Consider the following 23,528-nt stretch of genomic DNA (forward strand, 5'->3'; position numbering starts at 1 on the left):
TTTTCTCAATATCTATACAGTGGACATGCTGTGCACCAAATCCCTGAGGTTCATCCATACCGATGACATAGCACTGCTGACATAGGCATCAATGCTAGAGGAATCAAGTAGGACACTCACCAGTGACCTGGATCTACTGGAATGCTACTTCCAGACATGATGTCTCTGCTGCAACCCAGAGAAGACAATTATGTCAGTGTTCCATTTGAACAATAACACCACCGGGAGAGAGCACAGTGTTTTCTTCTGTGGAACACGTCTTACCCATGACCCCAACTCAAAATACCTGGGTGTCACCCTGGACAGGACACTCACCCAAATCCCTTATCTCATCAACACTGGCTGAAAAATAAAAACCAGAGTGAACCTGGTCCGGAAACCTACTGGAATGTCATAGGGGAGCACAGTCAGAACACCACCCTTGTGTACTCTGCTGCAGAATACTGCTCTGCCTCATGGTCCTGCAACTGCTACACAAAGATCAGCAAGGTTTAAGTCCACTCCAACCGAGTAGTTCCCAGTATTGTACCATGTTGTCCTGCCTGCCATTCACTGTGACGCTATTGTGCTCCGTGAAATGGAAAATGTCATAAGCAACACCGACCTTCCCGTTCACGAGTTGAAAAACCCACCACTCTCCAGCCATTCTGGAAAACAGCAGCTAATATTCATGCAGTTGGTATCACCCCATTATCCAGATAGAAGGAACTGTCGGATGGATGCAACATAAAAACCCAACATCACATCACTGACCCAACAGCACAGGTCCCAGGCTTCAACCTCCCTCAAAGATGTGGACAGAGCTCAACTGAATCGACACTTCTTTCTTTTCTTTCTTTCTTTTGGGCCTCCTTATCTCGAGAGACAATGGATACGCGCCTGGAGGTGGTCAGTGGTTTGTGAAGCAGCGCCTGGAGTGGCTATAAAGGCCAATTCTGGAGTGACAGGCTCTTCCACAGGTGCTGCAGAGAAATTTGTTTGTTGGGGCTGTTGCACAGTTGGCTCTCCCCTTTCGCCTCTGTCTTTTTTCCTGCCAACTACTAAGTCTCTTCGACTCGCCACAATTTAGCCCTGTCTTTATGGCTGCCCGCCAGCTCTGGCGAATGCTGGCAACTGACTCCCACGACTTGTGATCAATGTCACACGATTTCATGTCGCGTTTGCAGACGTCTTTATAACGGAGACATGGACGGCCGGTGGGTCTGATACCAGTGGCGAGCTCGCTGTACAATGTGTCTTTGGGGATCCTGCCATCTTCCATGCGGCTCACATGACCAAGCCATCTCAAGCGCCGCTGACTCAGTAGTGTGTATAAGCTGGGGATGTTGGCCGCTTCAAGGACTTCTGTGTTGGAGATATAGTCCTGCCACCTGATGCCAAGTATTCTCCGAAGGCAGCGAAGATGGAATGAATTGAGACGTCGCTCTTGGCTGGCATACGTTGTCCAGGCCTCGCTGCCGTAGAGCAAGGTACTGAGGACACAGGCCTGATACACTTGGACTTTTGTGTTCCGTGTCAGTGCGCCATTTTCCCACACTCTCTTGGCCAGTCTGAACATAGCAGTGGAAGCCTTACCCATGCGCTTGTTGATTTCTGCATCTAGAGACAGGTTACTGGTGATAGTTGAGCCTAGGTAGGTGAACTCTTGAACCACTTCCAGAGCGTGGTCGCCAATATTGATGGATGGAGCATTTCTGACATCCTGCCCCATGATGTTCGTTTTCTTGAGGCTGATGGTTAGGCCAAATTCATTGCAGGCAGACGCAAACCTGTCGATGAGACTCTGCAGGCATTCTTCAGTGTGAGATGTTAAAGCAGCATCGTCAGCAAAGAGGAGTTCTCTGATGAGGACTTTCCGTACTTTGGACTTCGCTCTTAGACGGGCAAGGTTGAACAACCTGCCCCCTGATCTTGTGTGGAGGAAAATTCCTTCTTCAGAGGATTTGAACGCATGTGAAAGCAGCAGGGAGAAGAAAATCCCAAAAAGTGTGGGTGCGAGAACACAGCCCTGTTTCACACCACTCAGGATAGGAAAGGGCTCTGATGAGGAGCCACCATGTTGAATTGTGCCTTTCATATTGTCATGGAATGAGGTGATGATACTTAGTAGCTTTGGTGGACATCCGATCTTTTCTAGTAGTCTGAAGAGACCACGTCTGCTGACGAGGTCAAAGGCTTTGGTGAGATCAATGAAAGCAATGTAGAGGGGCATCTGTTGTTCACGGCATTTCTCCTGTATCTGACGAAGGGAGAACAGCATGTCAATAGTCGATCTCTCTGCACGAAAGCCACACTGTGCCTCAGGGTAGACGCGCTCGGCCAGCTTCTGGAGCCTGTTCAGAGCGACTCGAGCAAAGACTTTCCCCACTATGCTGAGCAGGGAGATTCCACGGTAGTTGTTGCAGTCACCGCGGTCACCTTTGTTTTTATAGAGGGTGATGATGTTGGCATCGCGCATGTCCTGGGGTACTGCTCCCTCGTCCCAGCACAGGCATAGCAGTTCATGTAGTGCTGAGAGTATAGCAGGCTTGGCACTCTTGATTATTTCAGGGGTAATGCTGTCCTTCCCAGGGGCTTTTCCGCTGGCTAGGGAATCAATGGCATCACTGAGTTCCGATTTGGTTGGCTGTATGTCCAGCTCATCCATGACTGGTAGGGGCTGGGCTGCATTGAGGGCAGTCTCAGTGACAGCATTCTCCCTGGAGTACAGTTCTAGGTAGTGCTCAACCCAGCGGTCCATCTGTTTGCGTTGGTCAGTGATTATGTCCCCCGATTTAGATTTGAGGGGGGTGATCTTCTTGATGGTTGGCCCAAGAGCTCTCTTCATGCCATCATACATTCCTCTGATGTTTCCGGTGTCTGAGGCCAGCTGAATATGACTGCATAGGTGTTGCCAGTAGTCGTTTGCGCAACGCCTAGCTGTTCTTTGTGCAGTACTTCTGGCTGCTTTAAGTGCTGCGGATGTTAAATCGCTGGGGGCTTTCTTGTAGTTCAAAAGTGCAATGCGCTTAGCGGCTATGACAGGTTCCAGCTCTTCATTATGAGATTGAAACCAGTCTGCATTCCTCTTCGCACTTTTGCCGTAGGTGGTCAAAGCTGACTCATAGATGGCGTCTCTGATGTGGGCCCACTTGGTCTCAGCATCCCCTGTGGGAGTGTTTTGAAGGGCTGTTACAAGTGAATTTAGAAATTTTTGTAACAGCTGTGGGTGAGAAATTCTGCTCGTGTTGATGCGCGGGTGGCCCTTCTGCTTGGAATGATGCAACTTCTTTGGTCTGAGTCTAACCTTGCTGCACACCAGGGAGTGGTCGGTGTCGCAGTCCGCACTGTGGAAGCTGCGTGTGATTTGAACACTGTTTAAGGCGGCTCGCCTTGTGACAATGAGGTCTAGCTGGTGCCAACGACGTGATCTTGAATCGACACTGGACATCGACAATGTGGCCTTCTGCTCCACAAGTGGAAGATTGTGCGATCGTGGCTGAGTCCCAACCATGGAGCACACCTCATCAGCCTACCCTCTAAGACCTGTGCGGGAGGCACCTCATTTCTCTACTCGGCATCTCATGAGACCATTGAATGGATAGTCAAACTAGACATCCCATTGTAAACTTTTTCCATCATATAGAAAGAGGAAGAGGTTCATCAGGCACCGTCCTTGATGAAACACTGCAGAAACATGTTGATTCAACTGGCTGTTAGGCTCTTCTGACTAGGCCACTGAGCCAGGAATTAGTCTACCAACATGGCCCCACAGTGAATCTCCTGAAAGCTCAGATCCACTATGGGCTTTTTCTAACCAGCTCTGCAATGCTACAGTATGTGCTGTACAGAGGAAATGTTAAGGCTGCTCACATTGGTTGATTGGCTGCTAAGGGTTAAAGTGTCACCTATCATTTTATTATGAAATAGGGGAGCCATTAACTTGACCAAATTGTACTTGAACCCACACAGTATACGGTGCAGCTCGCGCCATTAACATTTAAATTATTTGAACACACTTGTGTATTTTACGAGCCCTTCAGTATATTTTTTCTTGTCTTGAATGCTTCTGGGTGGCTCCAGCCCTTTTCTTTTTTTTAACAAATCAAAACCAGCAGCACGTTCAGCTCAAGCAGCAGGGAACGAGTTCCAAGGCAGCCTGTCCTAATACTGCGAGCTCCACCAAACAGAAAGAAATCAGCCATGATCACAGAACGCTGCCTAAATAAATCTGACTCCCGCTGATTAGGGGTGGCGAGATGTGGGGAGGGGGGAGCAGTGGGGGGAGTCAGTAATTAGTCTGTAGTCTTAGGCAGGAGAGTGGCAGAAGAATCAATAAAGCAGTTTTAACATAGAATTTACCCTGGTGCCCTGGCCAATATTTATCCCTCAATCAACATTACTAAAGCAGGTCATTATCGCAGTACTGGGTCTTTTCTTTACATCCAATTTTTAAAGCACAGGAACAAGCCATTCAGCTCAACCAGTCTATGCTGGGGTTTATGCTCCACACAAGTTTCCTCCCACCCTTACTCCATCTCACCATATCAGTATATCCTGCTTAACCCCTTGTTATTTACAAACTAATGTTGGGCCAAAGTGGCCTGTTTAAAGTGCCTCAGCCGGGCCGGGTGAGAAGCCATCTGGTTCTGTTTCGCTGAGAGACTCTGTGCCTGTGACAAGCAGAGAGATAATGTCAGTGAAACCATCAACAGATAAAGCAACATCTGCTGCTCTTGACACCCACCATTGTCAGGCAAGTTTTATCTTTCCCTGTCCTCCCGTTAAATGCAGACAAACAGCTCCCTATATTGTATTTTGCCACTCAATTAGCACGCTATCATATCCATCCTCCCTACCCCCCAACCAACCCTCCCCTGAAATAAAAGGGGCCAATTTGCCTTTAATAGCATTGGCTGTTAGAAAAAATGGCAATGGTTTGTGTAACGGGGCTGTCACTATTCAGCAGGAAGGAGGGCACTTTCCACCAATGGTCATCGACCAAGCATGCACAGGCCAATCAACGGCAGTCTTCGTCTTCCGATAGGGACATTGCTGTTTTCCCGACAGTTCAGTGAGGCAGCGTGGCGGAAAATTGAGTCCAGATTCATTAGGTTTTTTCAGTGTGCTGCTCAAGTCAGTTTAAATTGATACATTTCCTAACAAAATTGAAGTGCTTTTCGCTGTGCCAAACGGAAAGGATTGTGACCTGATCGCCCCACTGAGCAGTCAAAACGAGTTGATGGATCCATTAGGCTTGCTTAGGCTGCTTTTTCTCTCTCTCCATCTCAGACTGACACTGTAAATCTGAACCAATTTCAGACTCTAATCATCATTACAAACCTCTCCACTGTTCATTTATTACCAAAGCCATTCTCTGACACACCACAGATGGTCTAGAGCCTACTCGGAGATACCTTAGCAAGGTGGGCATCTTAACATTTCACATGACCAGTCAAATACATATGCATAAATAAAAATAAATAGTAAGCTAAATTCCGCACACAAGGGCATCTGTTACTCTCTGTTTTATTGGCATCTTCAAAAGGGAGGTGCAGCTCACTTCAGGCACAACTGATAAAGTGTAAAGCAGGCTGGATGCATTAGGTGAGATTGAAAGCTCTTTACCAATCAATACCTCCATTCAAATCAATGACATGTCCCTTTCAAAAGGAGAGAGAGCACAGAAAGGATACCCTCCCTGGAGTAACATGTTAACAACTCTCTCATTGCCTGCAAGCAGCACCTTCTGTGCCTTTAACCCAAAGCTCCAGTCAAGTGGTTAACTTGTCCCTCAATGAGGGCCTGCTCAGTGACTGTACGCGAAGATAAATTGGGAGAGCGTCAGTGCATCTGTGCTCAGTAGAACGGTGCATAAGGAAAATGCATGGTTTTTCTCTCTCTCTGTCTTTCTGTGCCCATCAAGATGAGCTGCTTGGAGATTTGGGACTAGAACACTTTCCCAGTGACCCCAGTGTTGGTGTTAAACACTCCTGATGTCAGTTACAGTCTTGTTACTACTCTGCCCCCAGCAGTGTGTCATTTTTCAAAGCCCAAGCACAACAACAACTTGCCTTTATATAGCACCTTTAATTGAACCCACTCAGGAACTGACACAATAAAAATGTTACCTTTTTTACACATTCGATATTGACTCTGGTGGAAACTAAAGTCGGGCATGGGTGTAAAATGGCCAGTTGTTCAAATGCCTTCAGCTTCCCCATGCCAACCTCACCACGCAAACAACAACCCCCCACCCCCCACAACTGCACCAACCCCAATCCCCCACCCAACACTGGGCAGATAGGTTAAAGTTAACTCAGTTGGTAGCTCTCATGCCTCTGAGTTAGAGGTTGTGGGTTCAAGTCTCACTCCAGGGACTTGAACACAAAATCTATGCTGACAGTCCAGTGAAGTACTGAGCGAGTTCAGATGAAATGTTAAACTGACACCTAAAAGATTCCATGGCAATATTTGAAGAAGAGCAGGGGAGTTCTACCCAGTGTCCTGGCCAACATTTATCCCTCGACCAACATCACTGAAACAGATTATCTGGTCATTATCACATTGCTGTTTGTGGGATGTTGTTGTGTGCAAATTGGTTGCGGTGTTTCCTACCTTACAACAGAAACTACACTCTAAAAGTACTCCATGCTGTGAAGCGCTTTGGAACATCTTGAGGTTGTGAAAGACGTTATACAAATGCAAGATCTTTCTTTCTTCCTTCAGATTCTGCCCTGTAGGCATGAGCACAGGAGGACTGATGTGAATAACATTCAGATTCATTTGCATTTAACGTACCCGAGATAACATTGCTCATTCACACATAGCCCCTGATCTCTGATGGAATGAGCTGCGACAGAGGACAAACTGGGAACTGCTGATTGACCCAGTAAGAGGAAATGACAGGGAATGTTACCAAAGACCTTCAAAGCTGATTGTAGCCATCGTCTGTTATACTGACATTTTGATGTTCCGGTTTCTCTCCTCCTGGAAGAACCTTTGCCTATGAATCGGAAGATTGTCGGTTCATAGGAATCATTAGAAATAAAAAGACCAAGGTCCATCTAGTTTGTCTTCCCCCATCCTGGTAGTTGCATGATACAATGATAATTGTGTTGTTGACAAATCGTAGCAATTAATCTAAAACCGACTGAGATATGTGATTTCATTGGCAGCTCATTAATTTTGGAACCCCCCAGTGGTAGAAAGCTTTGAGAACTATAGGTCCAAAGTCACCTTTTTCCTCCCAGTTATGCTACACTCACCACGTCATGTTTCAAATTACTCATAGACTAGGCAAAGCTAGTTTTTCTCCAAAATTAATGAACTGCCAATGAAATTGCAAGAACATCAGGCCTTTGAACCCCACGCCTCCTCGATCCAGTGGAGTCCACTATAAACGCCGACAGCCCTCACTGCCTTATGTCAGTGGTAGGGATATTATTAGAGAGGATTCTTCGGGACAGGATTTACACCCATTTGGAAACAAATGAACTTATTAGCGAGAGACAGCATGGTTTTGTGAAGGGGAGGTCGTGTCTCACTAACTTGATTGAGTTTTTTGAGGAAGCGACGAAGATGATTGATGAAGGAAGGGCAGTGGATGTTGTCTATATGGACTTTAGTAAAGCCTTTGACAAAGTCCCTCATGGCAGACTGGTACAAAAGGTGAAGTCACACGGGATCAGAGGTGAGCTGGCAAGATGGATACAGAACTGGCTCGGTCAGAGAAGACAGACGGTAGCGATGGAATGGTGCTTTTCTGACTGGAGGGATGTGACTAGTGGTGTTCCGCAGGGATCAGTGCTGGGACCTTTGCTGTTTGTAGTATATATAAATGATTTGGAGGAAAATGTAGCTGGTCTGATTAGTAAGTTTGCGGACGACACAAAGGTTGGTGGAGTTGCGGATAGTGATGAGGATTGTCAGAGGATAAGGCAGGATATAGATCGGTTGGAGACTTGGGCGGAGAAATGGCAGATGGAGTTTAATCCGGACAAATGTGAGGTAATGCATTTTGGAAGATCTAATACAGGTGGGAAGTATACAGTAAATGGCAGAACCCTGAGGAGTATTGACAGGCAGAGAGATCAGGGCATACAGGTCCACAGGTCACTGAAAGTGGCAACGCAGGTGGGTAAGGTAGTCAAGAAGGCATACGGCACGCTTGCCTTCATCGGTCGGGGCATAGAGTATAAAAATTGGCAAGTCATGCTGCAGCTGTACAGAACTTTAGTTAGGCCACACTTAGAATATTGCGTGCAATTCTGGTCGCCACACTACCAGAAGGATGAGGAGGCTTTGGAGAGGGTACAGAAGAGGTTTACCAGGATGTTGCCTGGTCTGGAGGGCATTAGCTATGAGGAGAGGTTGAATAAACTGAGATTGTTTTCACTGGAATGACGGAGGTGGAGGGGCGACATGATAGAGGTTTACAAAGTTATGAGTGGCATGGACAGAGTGGATAGTCAGAAGCTTTTTCCCAGGGTGGAAGAGTCAGTTACTAGGGGACATAGGTTTAAGGTGCAAGGGGCAAAGTTTAGAGGGGATGTGCGAGACAAGTTCTTTACACAGAGGGTGGTGAGTGCCTGGAACTTGCTGCCAGGGGTGGTGGTGGAAGCAGGTACGATAGCGACGTTTAAGAGGCATCTTGACAAATACATGAATAGGATGGGAATAGAGGGATATGGGCCCCAGAAGTGCAGAAGGTTTTAGTTTAGACAGGCATCAAGATCGGCGCAGACTTGGAGGGCCGAATGGCCTGTTCCTGTGCTGTACTGTTCTTTGTTCTTTGTATTGATGGGGCTGTGTAGCTACTGGTAGACTCAGTAACCAGGAGACACAAATTGTGATTTTTTTGATGGAGGGCACAGCCACTTTTCTAAATATCCTAAGGTGAAGTCAATCATGACAGAACCGGTTCTGATAACTGGAGTCACATGTCAGCCAAATCTAGAGCTGCCAACTGTGGTTGGATGCATTCCTGGACATATCGTCACATGGTTCTCCCACTTCAAATCACCCCCACACTTCCCCCATTGGTTGCCTAGCATGTTAATCCTCACAGTTTCCCGACTTCCTTCAGCCAATCATAAAGCAAACAGACCTTACACAATTGGATGATTCTTGACTTTCAGTCAAACTGCTTCTTTTCCCATCTCAAATATTTTTAGAACTGATAAATGAAAGTGTTCAAAGAGAATGAACAAACAAACCTTTTCTAGTGCCTGTATAATTTTTCTCCAGGAAACAGTGTCCAGGGGATTAATCTTTAGTTCCTGGAGAGTCCTGGACATTCCTGGAGGGTTGGCAAGCCTGGCTAAATCATAGGACCTGGCTGGAGGTCCAGAAGGAATTGTGTGGCTTAAAGAGGGACACAGGGCTAAGGGCCATTTTAGTTAAACTATGGCACAAGACAGGTATGCAGCCGCCCATAAAAATTCATGACAATGTGACGGTAGTGACGCAGTGCAAAATTAGCAAGTCTGGTTGAACAACTTTCATTTATATAGCGCCTCTAATGTAATAAAACATCCCAAGGCACTTCACAGAAGTGTTATCAGACAAAATTTAATGCTGAGCCACATAAGCAGATATTAGGACGGTTTGGTTAAAGAGGTAGGCTTTAAGGAGCACCTCAAAGGATGAGAGAGCGATAGAGAGGGAGAGGTTTAGGAAGGGAATTCCAGAGCTTAGGGCCTAGGCAGTGAGGCACACACCCAATTGTGGCGTAATGAAAAACTGAGATGGTCAAGAGGCCAGAATTGGAGGAATGCAGAGTTCTCAGAAGGTTGTAGGGCTGGAGGATGTTACAGAGATAAGAAGACCATGGAGGATTTGAACACAAGCATGAGAATTTTAAAATCAAGACGTTGCTGAACTGGGAGCCAGTGTAGGTCAGCGAGCACAGGGGATGATGGGTGAATGGGACTTGGTGCCAGTTAGGCTACAAACATGAGAATTTTGGATGAGCTGAATAGCAGGGTTTCGCTGTGATGTAAATTGAAATAATACCAAGTTATGGTTGTCTATTGTTTTAAAATCAAGTGGAATCAGAACTTTTGTTGTCTTGAGTGGATTAGGGACCTTTGGAGGCCACATATGAAGTTTACCTCAATGTTTCCATTAATTTGCATTTTCAGATGTATCAGACCCAGCTTCCCACCTTTTAAGGTGTTAATTGTCTCCAATTGATCCAGGAGTACATATTGTTCTAATCTCTAATCCTGTTCAAAGTTTGTGTATTTTGTACTTGTGTTCTCTAAACCCCAAACCCATTGTCCAAATTAACCAGATTGATACTCCAACCTCATCTGTACCTTTCATTATCTCAAAGACCGGGATTACATGCCCACAAGGGGACATTGAAAATAAATTTAGTCATTGAGACTTTTCTTCCCCAACTGAATCCCTTAAGGAGTGGCATCATTTAATTCCCTCTCTGGGTCCAAGAAAAGAATTGATCTTTTCTGAGCAATCTTTTTCTTTTACTCTGTGCCTGATTATGGACTTTCATTTGACGTACGAATTGATGAATCCAGGAGTTGGCAGCATTGTGTTTTCATTATTACTGTTAAGTGCGAGTGTCCTAGTTTATAATTGTGTTTAAGTCCATGTCAGAAAGAAACATTTTATTCTTCTTCTATTTGCGTCATTGTGAGCTGGACACACTCCAGTGTGAGTCTCTGTCTGATCGTCCAACTCCATGCTTAATTGTATGTTTCAAACACGATAGCAGCTGCTAACCTGATGCCATTGGAAATATGGAAATCAAAGGGAAATACAATTTGTAAATGGGAAGGTTTTAGTGCTTAGGAGAGAGCACTCTGTACCAGGACAGTTTAATTACCTCTGGCAGTGCACTGCTTAATTCTTTTGTGTAAAATTCCTTTGTGCTAATGCAGTAGTTAACATGTTTGGGTTATGCACTGCATTAGACCAGCGCACAAAGGAATTGTTAAAGTACAAATTAAGCAGTGCGCTACCAGAGGTAATTATGTCCCAGGGGAGAAGGAGACGCATAAAGGAAAAGAAAGCAAGCATTAATGAAACCCCTTATCACGTCTTCAGGGTGCCCCAAGGTGTTCTGTCCACAGGGAATTGCTTTGAAGTGCAGTTACTGTTGCTATGTAGGCAAGTGTACACGGCAAGATCCCACAAACAGCAATTAAGCGAGTGATAGGGAGAGCGACAAAGAAAGAAATCTATATTGTACCCTTAGAATGTTCCACAGTGCTTTACAGCCAATGAAATACTCTTGAAGTATAAGTCACTGTTATTATGCAATGAGATTTTCAGGTTCTGCTCCCTGTACCCAAAAAAAATCACCTACATATAACTGTGAATGATGGGTATGGTAGGTTACATTACTAGGTTTCTAATCCAGAGGCTAGGGTTAATAATCCAGTGCGGTTTGAAAATTTAAATTAATTTTTTTTAATCTGCAAACAAAAGAGCTGGGGTCAATGCAAGTGACCATGAAGATGTTGGATTGTCGTAAAAACCCAACTTGTTCACTAATATCTTTTGGGGAAGAAAGCTTACCATCCTTACCTGGTTTGGGCCTGTACGTGACTCCAGTCCCAAACTACAATGGTTGACTTTTAACTTTCTCCAAATGGTCAACGGAAGCACTGTTGTCAGAACATTAGGCATGGGCAATAAACAATGGTTTTGCTGGAGATGCCTACAAGAACAAACATGGTCCTAGTAGTACTGCCTGGGTACATCACTCCTAAACCTCTTCCTATCTGAGCAACAGTCATCCACACTAACACCTGATTCTTAGCCCATTCCCCTGACAGCCCAGGGCCTGGTCCTTGCTCTGCTCCTCCTGACGGTCCAGGACGTGGTGCTTGCTCTTCTTCACCTCACAGACCTCAGCTTGGTCCTTGCTATATTTGCCCCTGAAATTCACGGCCTGGTTCCTGGTCCCAGTCCTCCTTGTAGTCTATGGCCTAATCATGGCCTTACATTTCCTTGCCATCTACAAATGTAGGTTGGAGGAGTGCAGTCAAGGTTGTGGGGGCTGGGTGGGGGGCAATGGGTGTGGGTGTTGCAGAATCACAGAGGTCTGGGGGTCATCAGTAAACCGTCTTAACAAGTCACACACTAAGCACTGGGAAGGACACCAATTCATCCAGCCTCACCTCACCCCCTCTTTACATGGAGTGAATTACAAGATGAAGTTTGAATACCGTTTAGTCTCCTATTGAAACCAAAGCCTGTCACGGCCTTTCTCCCAGAGCCTGCTGGGAACAGTTTATTATCCCTCTTCACACTTGGATGCATTTCACAATAAAACTTTTTATATCCTTTTAAAGAACTAGATTGGACTGTTATAAACATTTACACCACGCTAACACAGCATCTCCCTCACATTGGAATTTGTTAAATTCCCTTTCCAGATGAATATACCAGAGGAGATTACAAATATGATAGCTTTTCAGATTGTTGGAGCTGAAGAAATTAGTTTAGTGCGCATTTACAGAGGCTAAATTGGAGCCATTAAATTGTGGATTAAATTGATGATACTTTCATTGTCTGTCCTTCAGTATCGCTGTAAAATCAATTAGCCATCACTATTCCATTCAGCTCAAAGTGTGATTGTCAGCACTGGGTCCTGAGTGCTGGACCATCTAAGAAAGACAAAAAACAGGGGAGGGTGGGGGGTGAACCGGTGAGGGAGGGGGAGTGCAATTGTGTGGAAAGTATGAAGAGTATAACACAATCTGTCATTACCCTACTGACCACTGCTACCAGCCTCTGACTGGTGAAAGCAAAGACTGACAGCTTCACCTCACAGCACAAAGAGCTACCTGCTCACCCAGATCAGATATAGAATCAGAAAATCATGCAGCACAGAAGGAGGCCATTCAGCCTATCATGCCAGTGCTGGCTCTTTGAAAGAGCGCTCCAATTATTCCCACTCTCTCACTACTTTTCACCCTTAGCCTTGTAAATTATTCTGTTTTAAGTAGAGATCCAATTCCCTTTTGAAAGTTATTATTGAATCTGCTTCCACCATCCTTTAAGGCAGTGAATTTCAGATGTAGAAAGAAAGACTTGCATTTCTATAGTGCCGTTCGTGACCTCAGGATGTCCCAAAGTACTTTACAGCCAATGATGTACTTTTTGAATCATTGTCACAGTTCTAATGTCGGAAACACAGCAGCTAAGTTCCCACAAACAGCAATGTGATATGACCAAATAATCAGCATTTTTTTTTAGTGATGTTGGTTGAGGAATGAATATTGACCGAGACACCTGGGAGAACCTCCCCGTTCTTCTTCGGGATAGCGCCCACGGGATCTTTTACACCCACCTATGAGAGGGCAAGCGGGGTCTCGGTTTGATGTCTCATTGAAAACAATGGCACTTCCGAAAGTGCAGCCTTGATTTTGTGCTGAAAATTCCTTTGAGGCTATTCCAGTGCCCTGGAGTGTTGTGGTTCCTTTCTCATAGAATTACATAAAATGTACAGATTTCCACACTCTTCCAATTCTGGCCTCCTACGCATCCCTGATTTTTATCACCCCAGCACTAGCAGACACTCCTTCAGCTGCTTAGGCTCCGGCTCTGAAATTTCCTCCCTAAACCTCGCTATCTCTCTACCTCTCTTTCCTTCTTTACGATGCCCCATAAAACCTACCTCTTTCATCGTCCTCCTATCTCCTGATGTGGATCAATGTCAAATGTTGTTTGATAATTGCTCCTGTGAGACACCTAGGGACATTTTATGAAATTAAAGGTGCTATATAAATGCAAGTTGTTGTTGTTGCTGTTGTTGATCCTTTATGCAATTCCATGATTGGAAATTTTATTAACACTTTTGTAAATATTTCCACAGGAGTAAAACTGCAAATTCTCCATCTTCTGTGGGATCTCCAGATCTACACCAACCTCAACTTTTCAATGAAGAACCAATCTATGTTCTGCAGTTCCATCTTTAAGGTCTTAATAGCATTGGGATTCATCAGGACACAGTGAATTCCAGCATTCCTGATCTTTAAAATTAAATAATTCCGAATGTTTGATAATCAAATTGATGCTTATTCATTAACTTTATTAAATAAGTGACTTGAGCATGATGAATGCAGAATAATTGACTGGTCAGTCATCAATAACACTTTTAAATAATTGACTGCTGGTTTATCAATATCACTGCCTAATAATCGACAGGAGCTTTACCAATAAAACACAGGATAATTGGGGCTTCTCCTGAGTAATGCAACCTTCAATGGATTACTTCCATAAAGCAATGCTTCCTCAAATGTATCGACTATTTATTGATGAAATGGCAATGGTTATTAAGTAGCAATTCTGTGTAATAAGTCATTTATATATCAGTAGCATCATAGGCCTTAAAGCCCGGTATCACAAGAGCTGGATAATTCAATGGAGGAGGCTGATTGTGTTACTCATGGGCCAAGCTTGTTGGCTGATGGCAATTGTGCTCTCCCCTCCAGGCTCTGCCCTCTTTCCAGCCCAATCCTTTTCTGTCTGTTTTGCTACTATGGTTGGTGTTCTTTTGAACATTTCGCCAAACAGACCATCCTTACACACCTTTCCTCCCCTAAACCGTCATCAAACCTGTTTGCCTGTCCAATATTTATCCTTCCACCAATAGCATCGCATGGCCATTTATTTCATGGCTGTTTGTGGGAGCTTGCTGTGTACAAATTGTCTGCCGTGGTTCCCTACATTACAACAGTGACTACACTTCATAAAGTACTTTATTGGCAGTAAGGCATTTTGGGAAATCCTTAGATCATGAAAGGCGCTATATAAATGCAAGTCATTCTTTTATCATATTGAAAACAAGACTCATTGCGCCATTTGCTACCCTACCTCATTCTTCGCAAGGGCATTAAAACTATGGAATTCCTCGCCCCTGCCACCAGTCTTCCCTTCCAGCTACAACCTACAAGCTTTTGAAACCCAACCTACTCACTTCAGCCTTCTCTTACTGATCTTTTTAACCATTTCAATGTTTAGACACAATGGACCTTTGCCCCTTTGTATCTTGATATGTTAATAAAAAGCAGCATAAATGGTTCAGGTTGATCCCATTGTCCTTCTTCCTTCCATTGACATGATGTCTCACATCCGTAGGGAACTCACAGATGGTGAATTCCTGTCTGTTCCAGTGTGCTGTATCTCATATCAATGCACCGACAAATGCACATGTAATCCCTGTTATAAACGTCATCCCAACTTCAGTTCAACAACCTACCTCCCATAAGCTTTTATTTAATGGCTGCATGTAATGACACTACTATACCTGGCCAGAAATGAGATGACTGGGTAAGTTCAATCACACCTGGAGACCTCACTGCTGTAAGGGATGGGGTTTGGTTTTATGTTCCACTCACTGCATTTTGGTGGAGAAATAACCTTGCTATTATTGGGTGAGTTTGCTGTAGTTCATGAGTTCTGTTTGCTGTAGTTTATGGAGACTTAAATAGACTCTGTTTGCTGAGTAAATAGACTTTGTTTGCTGTAAAATATACTATTTGCTGTAAGTCCTGCCATAAATTGCACCCTGCCTCCAACTCATTGGCTGACATGATATTGGATTTAGTGGTCTCATTACTTTCCAATACCCGCTGGCTGCTTTAATATTCACCTGAACAGGCCGAAGTTTGGATGATTTATTAAACTGGGGTAAGGTGAGGAAATCAGTTTCACATCTGATTCTGAGTTGAGCATCTCTGACAGTGCAGTGCTCCCTCGGGGCTGCAGTGGAGTGTCAGACTGGATTACGCACTCAAGGTCTGGAGTAGGACTCAAAGCCAAGGCCTTCCTGTGACGCAGACAAGAGTGCTACCGGCTTAAACAAGCTAGCATCAAGGCACCCATTGTGTAATCCAAGCATTACTGGAATATATAAATTCTTGATTCAAGCATAAAATGCTCACCAATTATCTGCCACTTAATCCCCAGCAACACTAAATATAGTCACTCTACTGCCACATTTTACCTGGAGGCAACAGCACTTTTAGATTCCTGAACATTTTATATAAAGTGTCTATTTCTGATTGCTGATGTTTCTGTATCAAGTTGCTGAATGAATGATTCAACAAGCTGCACTACAAAAGATTTTCAAATGGACTATTTTTATCCGTGATTTACAGAAATCTTGATATAAATGTAATCCATTTCATTCGTGTTTTAAGCATAAAAAAGTCTCAGTTATTAATCTTGTTGCATATTTGCTGCACACAAATTACATTTCCTACTTTCCGACAGTGACTACATTACATTGGCTGTAAAACCCTTTCAAACATTCTGAGGTTGTGAAAGGCGCGATATAAATACAAGTTCTTTTTTAGACGGGTATTTTAAGGGATGCTGGATCATATGGTAAACACTAGAAGCATCTGCTCTTTTGACTTTGGTTCCTCGTTAATTAAACCCCAGGGTTGGAGGTGGGCAGTGGGATTGAGCTCAGACCTCGCTCAATACCAAGCTCTAAACAAAATTAAAATGGGATCATCCCTCTCTTGTTCCTTCTACACACCAAAATATGGCATCCCACACATTCCTTCCTCTCTGATTCCTCACTGTGAAAAAAAGCCTTGCATTTATATAGTGATTTTCACAGTTCCATGTTGCCCTGAAGCGCTTTACAGCCAACAAATACTTTTTGAAGTGTTGTCACTGTTGTAATATAGGAAATGCAGCAGCCACTATTTGCACAACAAGCTCCCACAAACAGCAGTGTGAGAATGATCAGATTGTCTGTTTTTGCGAAGTTAATTGAGGGATAATATTGGCAAGACAGCGGAGATAACTCCCCTGCTCATCTTCAAAAGAGTGTCATAGATTCTCCAATATCCATCTTGAAAAGCAGACAGGGCCTCTGTTTAATGTCTCATCTGAAAGACAGCACCTACCAACAGTGCAGCACTCCCTCAGCACTGCACTGGAGTGGTCGGCCTAGATTTTGTACTCAAGTTTCTTGTTTAGGACCTAATCCCATAACCCTGTACCTCAGAGGTGAGAGAGCTACCCACTGAGCCATGGCTGTAATTGTGATTCAGCATTTCTAACTCATTCTTTTCCATTACACAGATTCCCTTCCCTCACTCAGTCTTCCTTCCCTTCCTCTACAATCTACAGGCTTTTATAAGCCAAACCTTGCCACCACTTTATCAGTTCCTCTCCTGATGTTTGTTTTCAACCTTGGAGGGTATCCTGAACTAAAAGTTGTTCAACAAGACTTCTAACCAAACAAAAGCATTACAGAATAAAAGGAAGCGCTTACATTTATATAGCGCCTTTTAAGACTTCAGGATATCCAAAAGCGTTTACAGGCTATAAAATACATTTGAAGTGCAGTCACTGCTGTAATACAGGTTTAAACATCCACCAGATTTTTAATCTTAATATATTTAAAATATTTTCCTCTTGTCACACACACTGAAAAGTGCGATGATACAACAATCATGGACTAACTCTGAAGAGTTATAAAAAACTGACTTTGTCTTTAAAAAATGAACCTTTGGGCTGGATTTTGTATTCCCACCACCGGGAGCAGCAGTGGGCGTGGAACGTGGTGGTTGTCCCCCATGGGACACGTGCCACCACGCCGACACGATTACATGGCGGGCAGCCATTTTACATATTCACGGTGGCTGCTCCCCCCAATCACATGGCGGGGGTGGGCTTGGCGACACCATTCTCAGCGTCACCTGTTGAAGGAGCAAGTGTTGGCGCATTTTTAAAAGACTGCCAGCCCAGAAAACAATACACAGTAATGTAGAGTTCACCCCTTCACCATCCCCCCCCATCAGAGTGCAGAGTTCACCCCTTCCCCACCTCGGTGGTGAAGGCATATGAGTGCTGCTCGTTGTGCTGATGATCGGAAACTGAATGTAATATCACTGTGCTTTATATTTTAATTCATGCAAATGTGTTATTTAAATATACTAAGTTGGGACCCGTCGCAGAGAGGTGGAGGGGCTGCCACAGAGCTTCACCGCCACCGGGAAGACTGGGCTTGCCAATCCTGACGTCAGGTTCTGTGACGGCTGCTGCTGCTCCGATTTTCCGCCCCCCCCCCCCCCCCCCCCCACTCTGCCATGGAATCCGGCATCGGGCTGGGAACAAAATCCAGCTCTTTATTTTTTAAAAGTGAACAATGGTCTAAAATGGTCACTGAAGAAAGGGGTTTGGCCTTTAGTGTAGTCAAACTATCTGACAAAGGCAAAGGACAAATCTTCAAAGTCAAATGGTGCTAAAGGAACCATCATGCACCTATCCTAAAACATTCTAGAATTGACTGTCGTATTCTGAAAAAAAGGAGGTATGAAGTAACCACATCCTGGGCCATTGTGCAATTCCCATGGGGAAGAGATGAGAATGTCTACTACCAGGAGATGAGAGGTGACATAGTTTTACCATTAAAAAAGACAGCCAGAGAGAGACAGAGATTGGCCCAGAAGGTGAAGCTACTTGTAACAGTTGACATTTCAGCAAGCCAGGAAGCACATGCCATGCTACAGTATCTGACATCTACAGTATACCACAGTGAGAGCTAGAAGTAACCCACCATCTTCAACAGAACCTTCAATCAAGAGAGAAATCTACAATAAAATAAAATCAGGCCTACATCCATCTAGAACTTGATTCTCAAGAGAATTCAACAGGTTTAGCGTAACCTCCACCCTCCCCTCCCACCAACTAAAGACCATCTCTTTCCCTTCTCTATCTGTGTCTTCTCGTGTGCGTGTGCGCGAACGAATGCAGTTGTGACAATTTCGGGATAAGGCATATTGATCAATAAACAATTGACTTTCTGTTTTTAAAACCTACAAAAAAACCTGTTGCTGTCTGTTTATTTGAGAAATAAACCACCAAGGGGCTAAACTCTAGGTCACACTCTAGGTCACACTCTATGTCACACTATGTGGCTCTTATAACTATTATAGCTAGGGTTCAAGAGTTCACCTACCTAGGCTCAACTATCACCAGTAACCTGTCTCTAGATGCAGAAATCAACAAGCGCATGGGTAAGGCTTCCACTGCTATGTCCAGACTGGCCAAGAGAGTGTGGGAAAATGGCGCACTGACACGGAACACAAAAGTCCGAGTGTATCAGGCCTGTGTCCTCAGTACCTTGCTCTACGGCAGCGAGGCCTGGACAACGTATGCCAGCCAAGAGCGACGTCTCAATTCATTCCATCTTCGCTGCCTTCGGAGAATACTTGGCATCAGGTGGCAGGACTATATCTCCAACACAGAAGTCCTTGAAGCGGCCAACACCCCCAGCTTATACACACTACTGAGTCAGCGGCGCTTGAGATGGCTTGGCCATGTGAGCCGCATGGAAGATGGCAGGATCCCCAAAGACACATTGTACAGCGAGCTCGCCACTGGTATCAGACCCACCGGCCGTCCATGTCTCCGTTATAAAGACGTCTGCAAACGCGACATGAAATCGTGTGACATTGATCACAAGTCGTGGGAGTCAGTTGCCAGCATTCGCCAGAGCTGGCGGGCAGCCATAAAGACAGGGCTAAATTGTGGCGAGTCGAAGAGACTTAGTAGTTGGCAGGAAAAAAGACAGAGGCGCAAGGGGAGAGCCAACTGTGCAACAGCCCCAACAAACAAATTTCTCTGCAGCACCTGTGGAAGAGCCTGTCACTCCAGAATTGGCCTTTATAGCCACTCCAGGCGCTGCTTCACAAACCACTGACCACCTCCAGGCGCGTATCCATTGTCTCTCGAGATAAGGAGGCCCAAAAGAAAGAAAAGAAGCTAGGGGCACGAAGTGCAGTTGTGTAGAAGAGGAAACAAAGAAAGGGTGGAGGCTGACAGTGATGTAGGACTTAAATACACCTAATGATCCAGCCTTTAGTTTCACAGTGTTGTTTCCGAACCAATTAGCAGTAAATGAATGATTTAACACACACTCTTCCTGCTTATCAGTCAACTGATGTCTCATCAATAATTAGATATCAAACATCAGGCAATGATAATTTATGGAGAAGGTACTGCCTATTGCACAGGGTCATGTGTCTGTCAAGTGTCTCCTGATACAAGTGGTTTATTAAAGTGGCTGTTCTGATGAAAGGTCTTCGACCTGAAACGTTAGCTGTTTCTCTCTCCACGGATGCTGCCAGACCTGCTGAGTATTTCCAGCACTTTCTGTTTTCATTTCAGATTTCCAGCATCTGCAGTATTTTGCTTTTACATTAAGGTGGCAGCCTTGGCTCAGTTGGTAGCACTCTTGCCTCTTGGTCTGGAGGCCATGGTTTCAGAGACTTGAGCATATAATTTTAACTGACACCACCCAGTGCAGTACTGAGGGAGTGCTTCACTGTCAAAGGTGCCATCTTCTGGATGTGACGTTAAACCAAGGTCCTGTCTGCTCTCTCAGGTAGTCGCAAATGATCGAATGGCTGCTATTTCAAAGACCAGTCGAGTTCTCCCTGGTATTTTGGCCAATATTTATCCCTCCACCAACATCACTAAAAGAGATGATCTGTCATTGTCACATTGCTGATTGTGGGAGCTTGCTGTGCACAAATTGGCTGCTGCATTTCCTACATTACAACAGTGAATACAGGAAAGGAAAGACATTCTTCAGCAACAAACAGAGAGGGGCAAGAATGAGACAGAGTCTGATCAGGAAAAGGAGGAAGGCATTCAGGAGGGAAATGGTCCAGAGAGTCATGTGACTGCCATGAAGCAGGTGAACTAGACAGACTTTGGCCTACTCTTGTCTAGCAATTTGTTTGTTCTCTGATCCAGTGAGCTTGGTCACTAGACCATGACAAGCTCTGTTCCCAATGAACCTGAGAGCCTCATGGCCCTCAAGTCAAGAACCAGTCCAGTAGAAATACGAACTTTGCCTTGTGTTTTGGATTGCTCTGTTCCAGGGGTTGTTGGATATTACTTTGGTTGGCCATCTATTAAGAAGTATGGTATAGATTTAATCGAACAGCTTGGGGATATTAAAGAATGGTAGTGAGTTTGTGTTATTTGTTTATACCTGTTTATTAGTAAGCATTTTATGGCATATACAAGAGGCCTCATTCAAAGCAGGTTAGGTCCCTGGGTGTGTCTGATCCCTGGCTTGATTGTCTAGGGTTGACCTTGAACGGGTTAGTTGGCCATCATGGGACTGTATTGAAGCAAGTTAAGCCTTGATAAGCATAATTTCTCCCAAGAGAAGCCTGATTTAGAATATGCGTTCAGCTGCCTAGGCCCAAAGCTCTGGATTCCTTCCCTAAACCCCTTCGCCTCTCTACCGCTCTTCTCTCCCTTAAAATGCTCCTTAAGACAACCGATCTCTTTGACCAAGCTTTTGGCCACTTGTCCTGATATCCCCTTATGTCGCTCAGTATCAACATTTGTTTGATAAAACTCCCGGATAGTGCCTTGGGACGTTTTACTGCATTAAAGGCACTATATAAATGTATGTTTTTGTTGTGTTGTGAACAACAGTGTGCTGTCAATTCATTTAAAATTAGAATATCAGGCCCACTGGTATTCTAAAAATTTCAGTCCAGCATGCAGCTTTGAATGTTTGTAAGGATGGAGATTCCTATCAGTGCAGTTCAGATTGGTGTGGTTGGAATTTCTATCCCTGTGTTTCTATGCCCCTCTAGGATGCACTGGCTGATCTAAACCATCTTCTTTTTGATTTGTGTGTATCCTGCCTATTCAGATTATTCCACACATTTACCACTCTGCCTGAAGAAGTTCTTTCTGGATATAAATATGTATTTTTTTGTTAGCTCATACCTATGACCTTTGGCCACTCTACCCTGTTCGTTAAGTGTTTAGACAATTAACGATGGGTATAATCTTTAAACGCCTAGGTCAAATAAAGGCTAAATTCACTGATTCACACTCAAAGGGAGCATTAATGTTCAACACTTAAAGCAGTGCTATGTAATGATGGTGGTACTTAGCTTCTGTACTAATTTCACCTAGTTTGTCTGAGCCTTCTGTTAAGAGGCATTTTACTTGGCTTACTGTATGCCACAGCAGGTGGGACACTCATTCACATCCTAGAGTGTTGTATTTTTCTTTAAAAACTCTGATATTTATAGTTTTTTACATTCTGGGTTGTCAGCTGTGACTCAATGGGTCACACTCTTTCCTTCTGAGTCAGAAGGTTGAGGCCTGGCGTCCCACCCAGAGACTGGAGGACAAAAATCAAGGCTGACATGCCAGTGCAGTACTGAGGGCATGCTGCACTGTCAGAGGTACTGTCTTTCGGATGAGATGTTAAACTGAGGCCCTGTCTGCTTCCTCAGGTGAATGTAAAAGATCCCATGGCACTACTTTGAAGACGAGCAGGATGGTTTATCTGTTGTATTTTGTTTTTAGCGTAGATTGAGCGTTATTTACACATGTCTCAGAGTCTTTGCATGGCAAAATAGTAACTTGTTTATTCTATATACATAACTATTTACACTCTCATTAAGCATGTCTAGCTAGCACCTAGTTTGTTTCTAGCTTCTGCCACGCCTAATAACCATGTGACTATTACATCATCATCACTACATTGGAGGCAGTTCAGAAAATGTTCACTAGGCTGATTCCTGAGATGAAGGGGTTGTCTTATCAAGAACGGCTAAACAGGCTAGGCCTTTATTCATTAGAGTTTAGAAGAATGAGAGGTGATCTTATAGAAACATATAAGATTTTAAGGGGGCTTGACAGGGTAGATGTTGAGAAGATGTTTCCACTAGTGGGGGAATCTTGAACTAGGGAACATAATTACAGAATAAGGAGGCACACATTTAAAACTGAGATGCGAAGGAATTTCTTCTCTCAGAGGGTGGTGAATCTACGGAATTCTCCACCTCAAAGAGTTGTGGAGGCTGCACCACTAAATGTATTTAAGGAGGAGGTAGACAGGGTTTTGAAATCTCAGAGAGTCGAGGGTTATGCGGAGCAGGCCTGAAAGAGGAGTTGAGGCCTGGGACAGATCAGCCATGATCTTATTGAATGGTGGAGCAGGCTTGAGGGGCTGAATGGCCTACTCCTGCTCCTATTTCTTATGTTTGTATGTTCTTATGTACAGTGAGAAGAGTTATTCTCACTGTCTCAAACATGAACCCTTTCAGACCCTTTTACTCCATCTTCCCCCAAGTCTTTGTCCATATATATCTTTTATGTACATATAAGGGTGTGCACATATGTATATATATTATATATATATATATATATATATATATATATACATCCATTACTTTTGACTTTACATGCTGGCCCATCTCCCACAAGTCTCTGACATCACAAATTCAGTCTCGCAGGTGGCTTCACGACTTTCCCTGATTATGTTCTTATCGGACTTGGAAGATCAGTAGTCTTTCTTGAAAGTCTTGTTTGATGACTTGGATAGCCTTTATCAATGTTTATAATATCCTGTTGTCTCTAACTTTCTTGATCATCATCTGGTTCCTCCAGATATATGACTGGTTGTTGTGTTTGAGGAATAGGGATAAGGTTTCTCCTATTTTGGCATTTATAACCCTCGGGAGTGTGTACTACATAAGATCTCATATGAACTTCATCTCTCT

Source organism: Heterodontus francisci, chromosome 24 (assembly GCF_036365525.1).
Source record: "Heterodontus francisci isolate sHetFra1 chromosome 24, sHetFra1.hap1, whole genome shotgun sequence".
NCBI lineage: Eukaryota > Metazoa > Chordata > Chondrichthyes > Heterodontiformes > Heterodontidae > Heterodontus > Heterodontus francisci.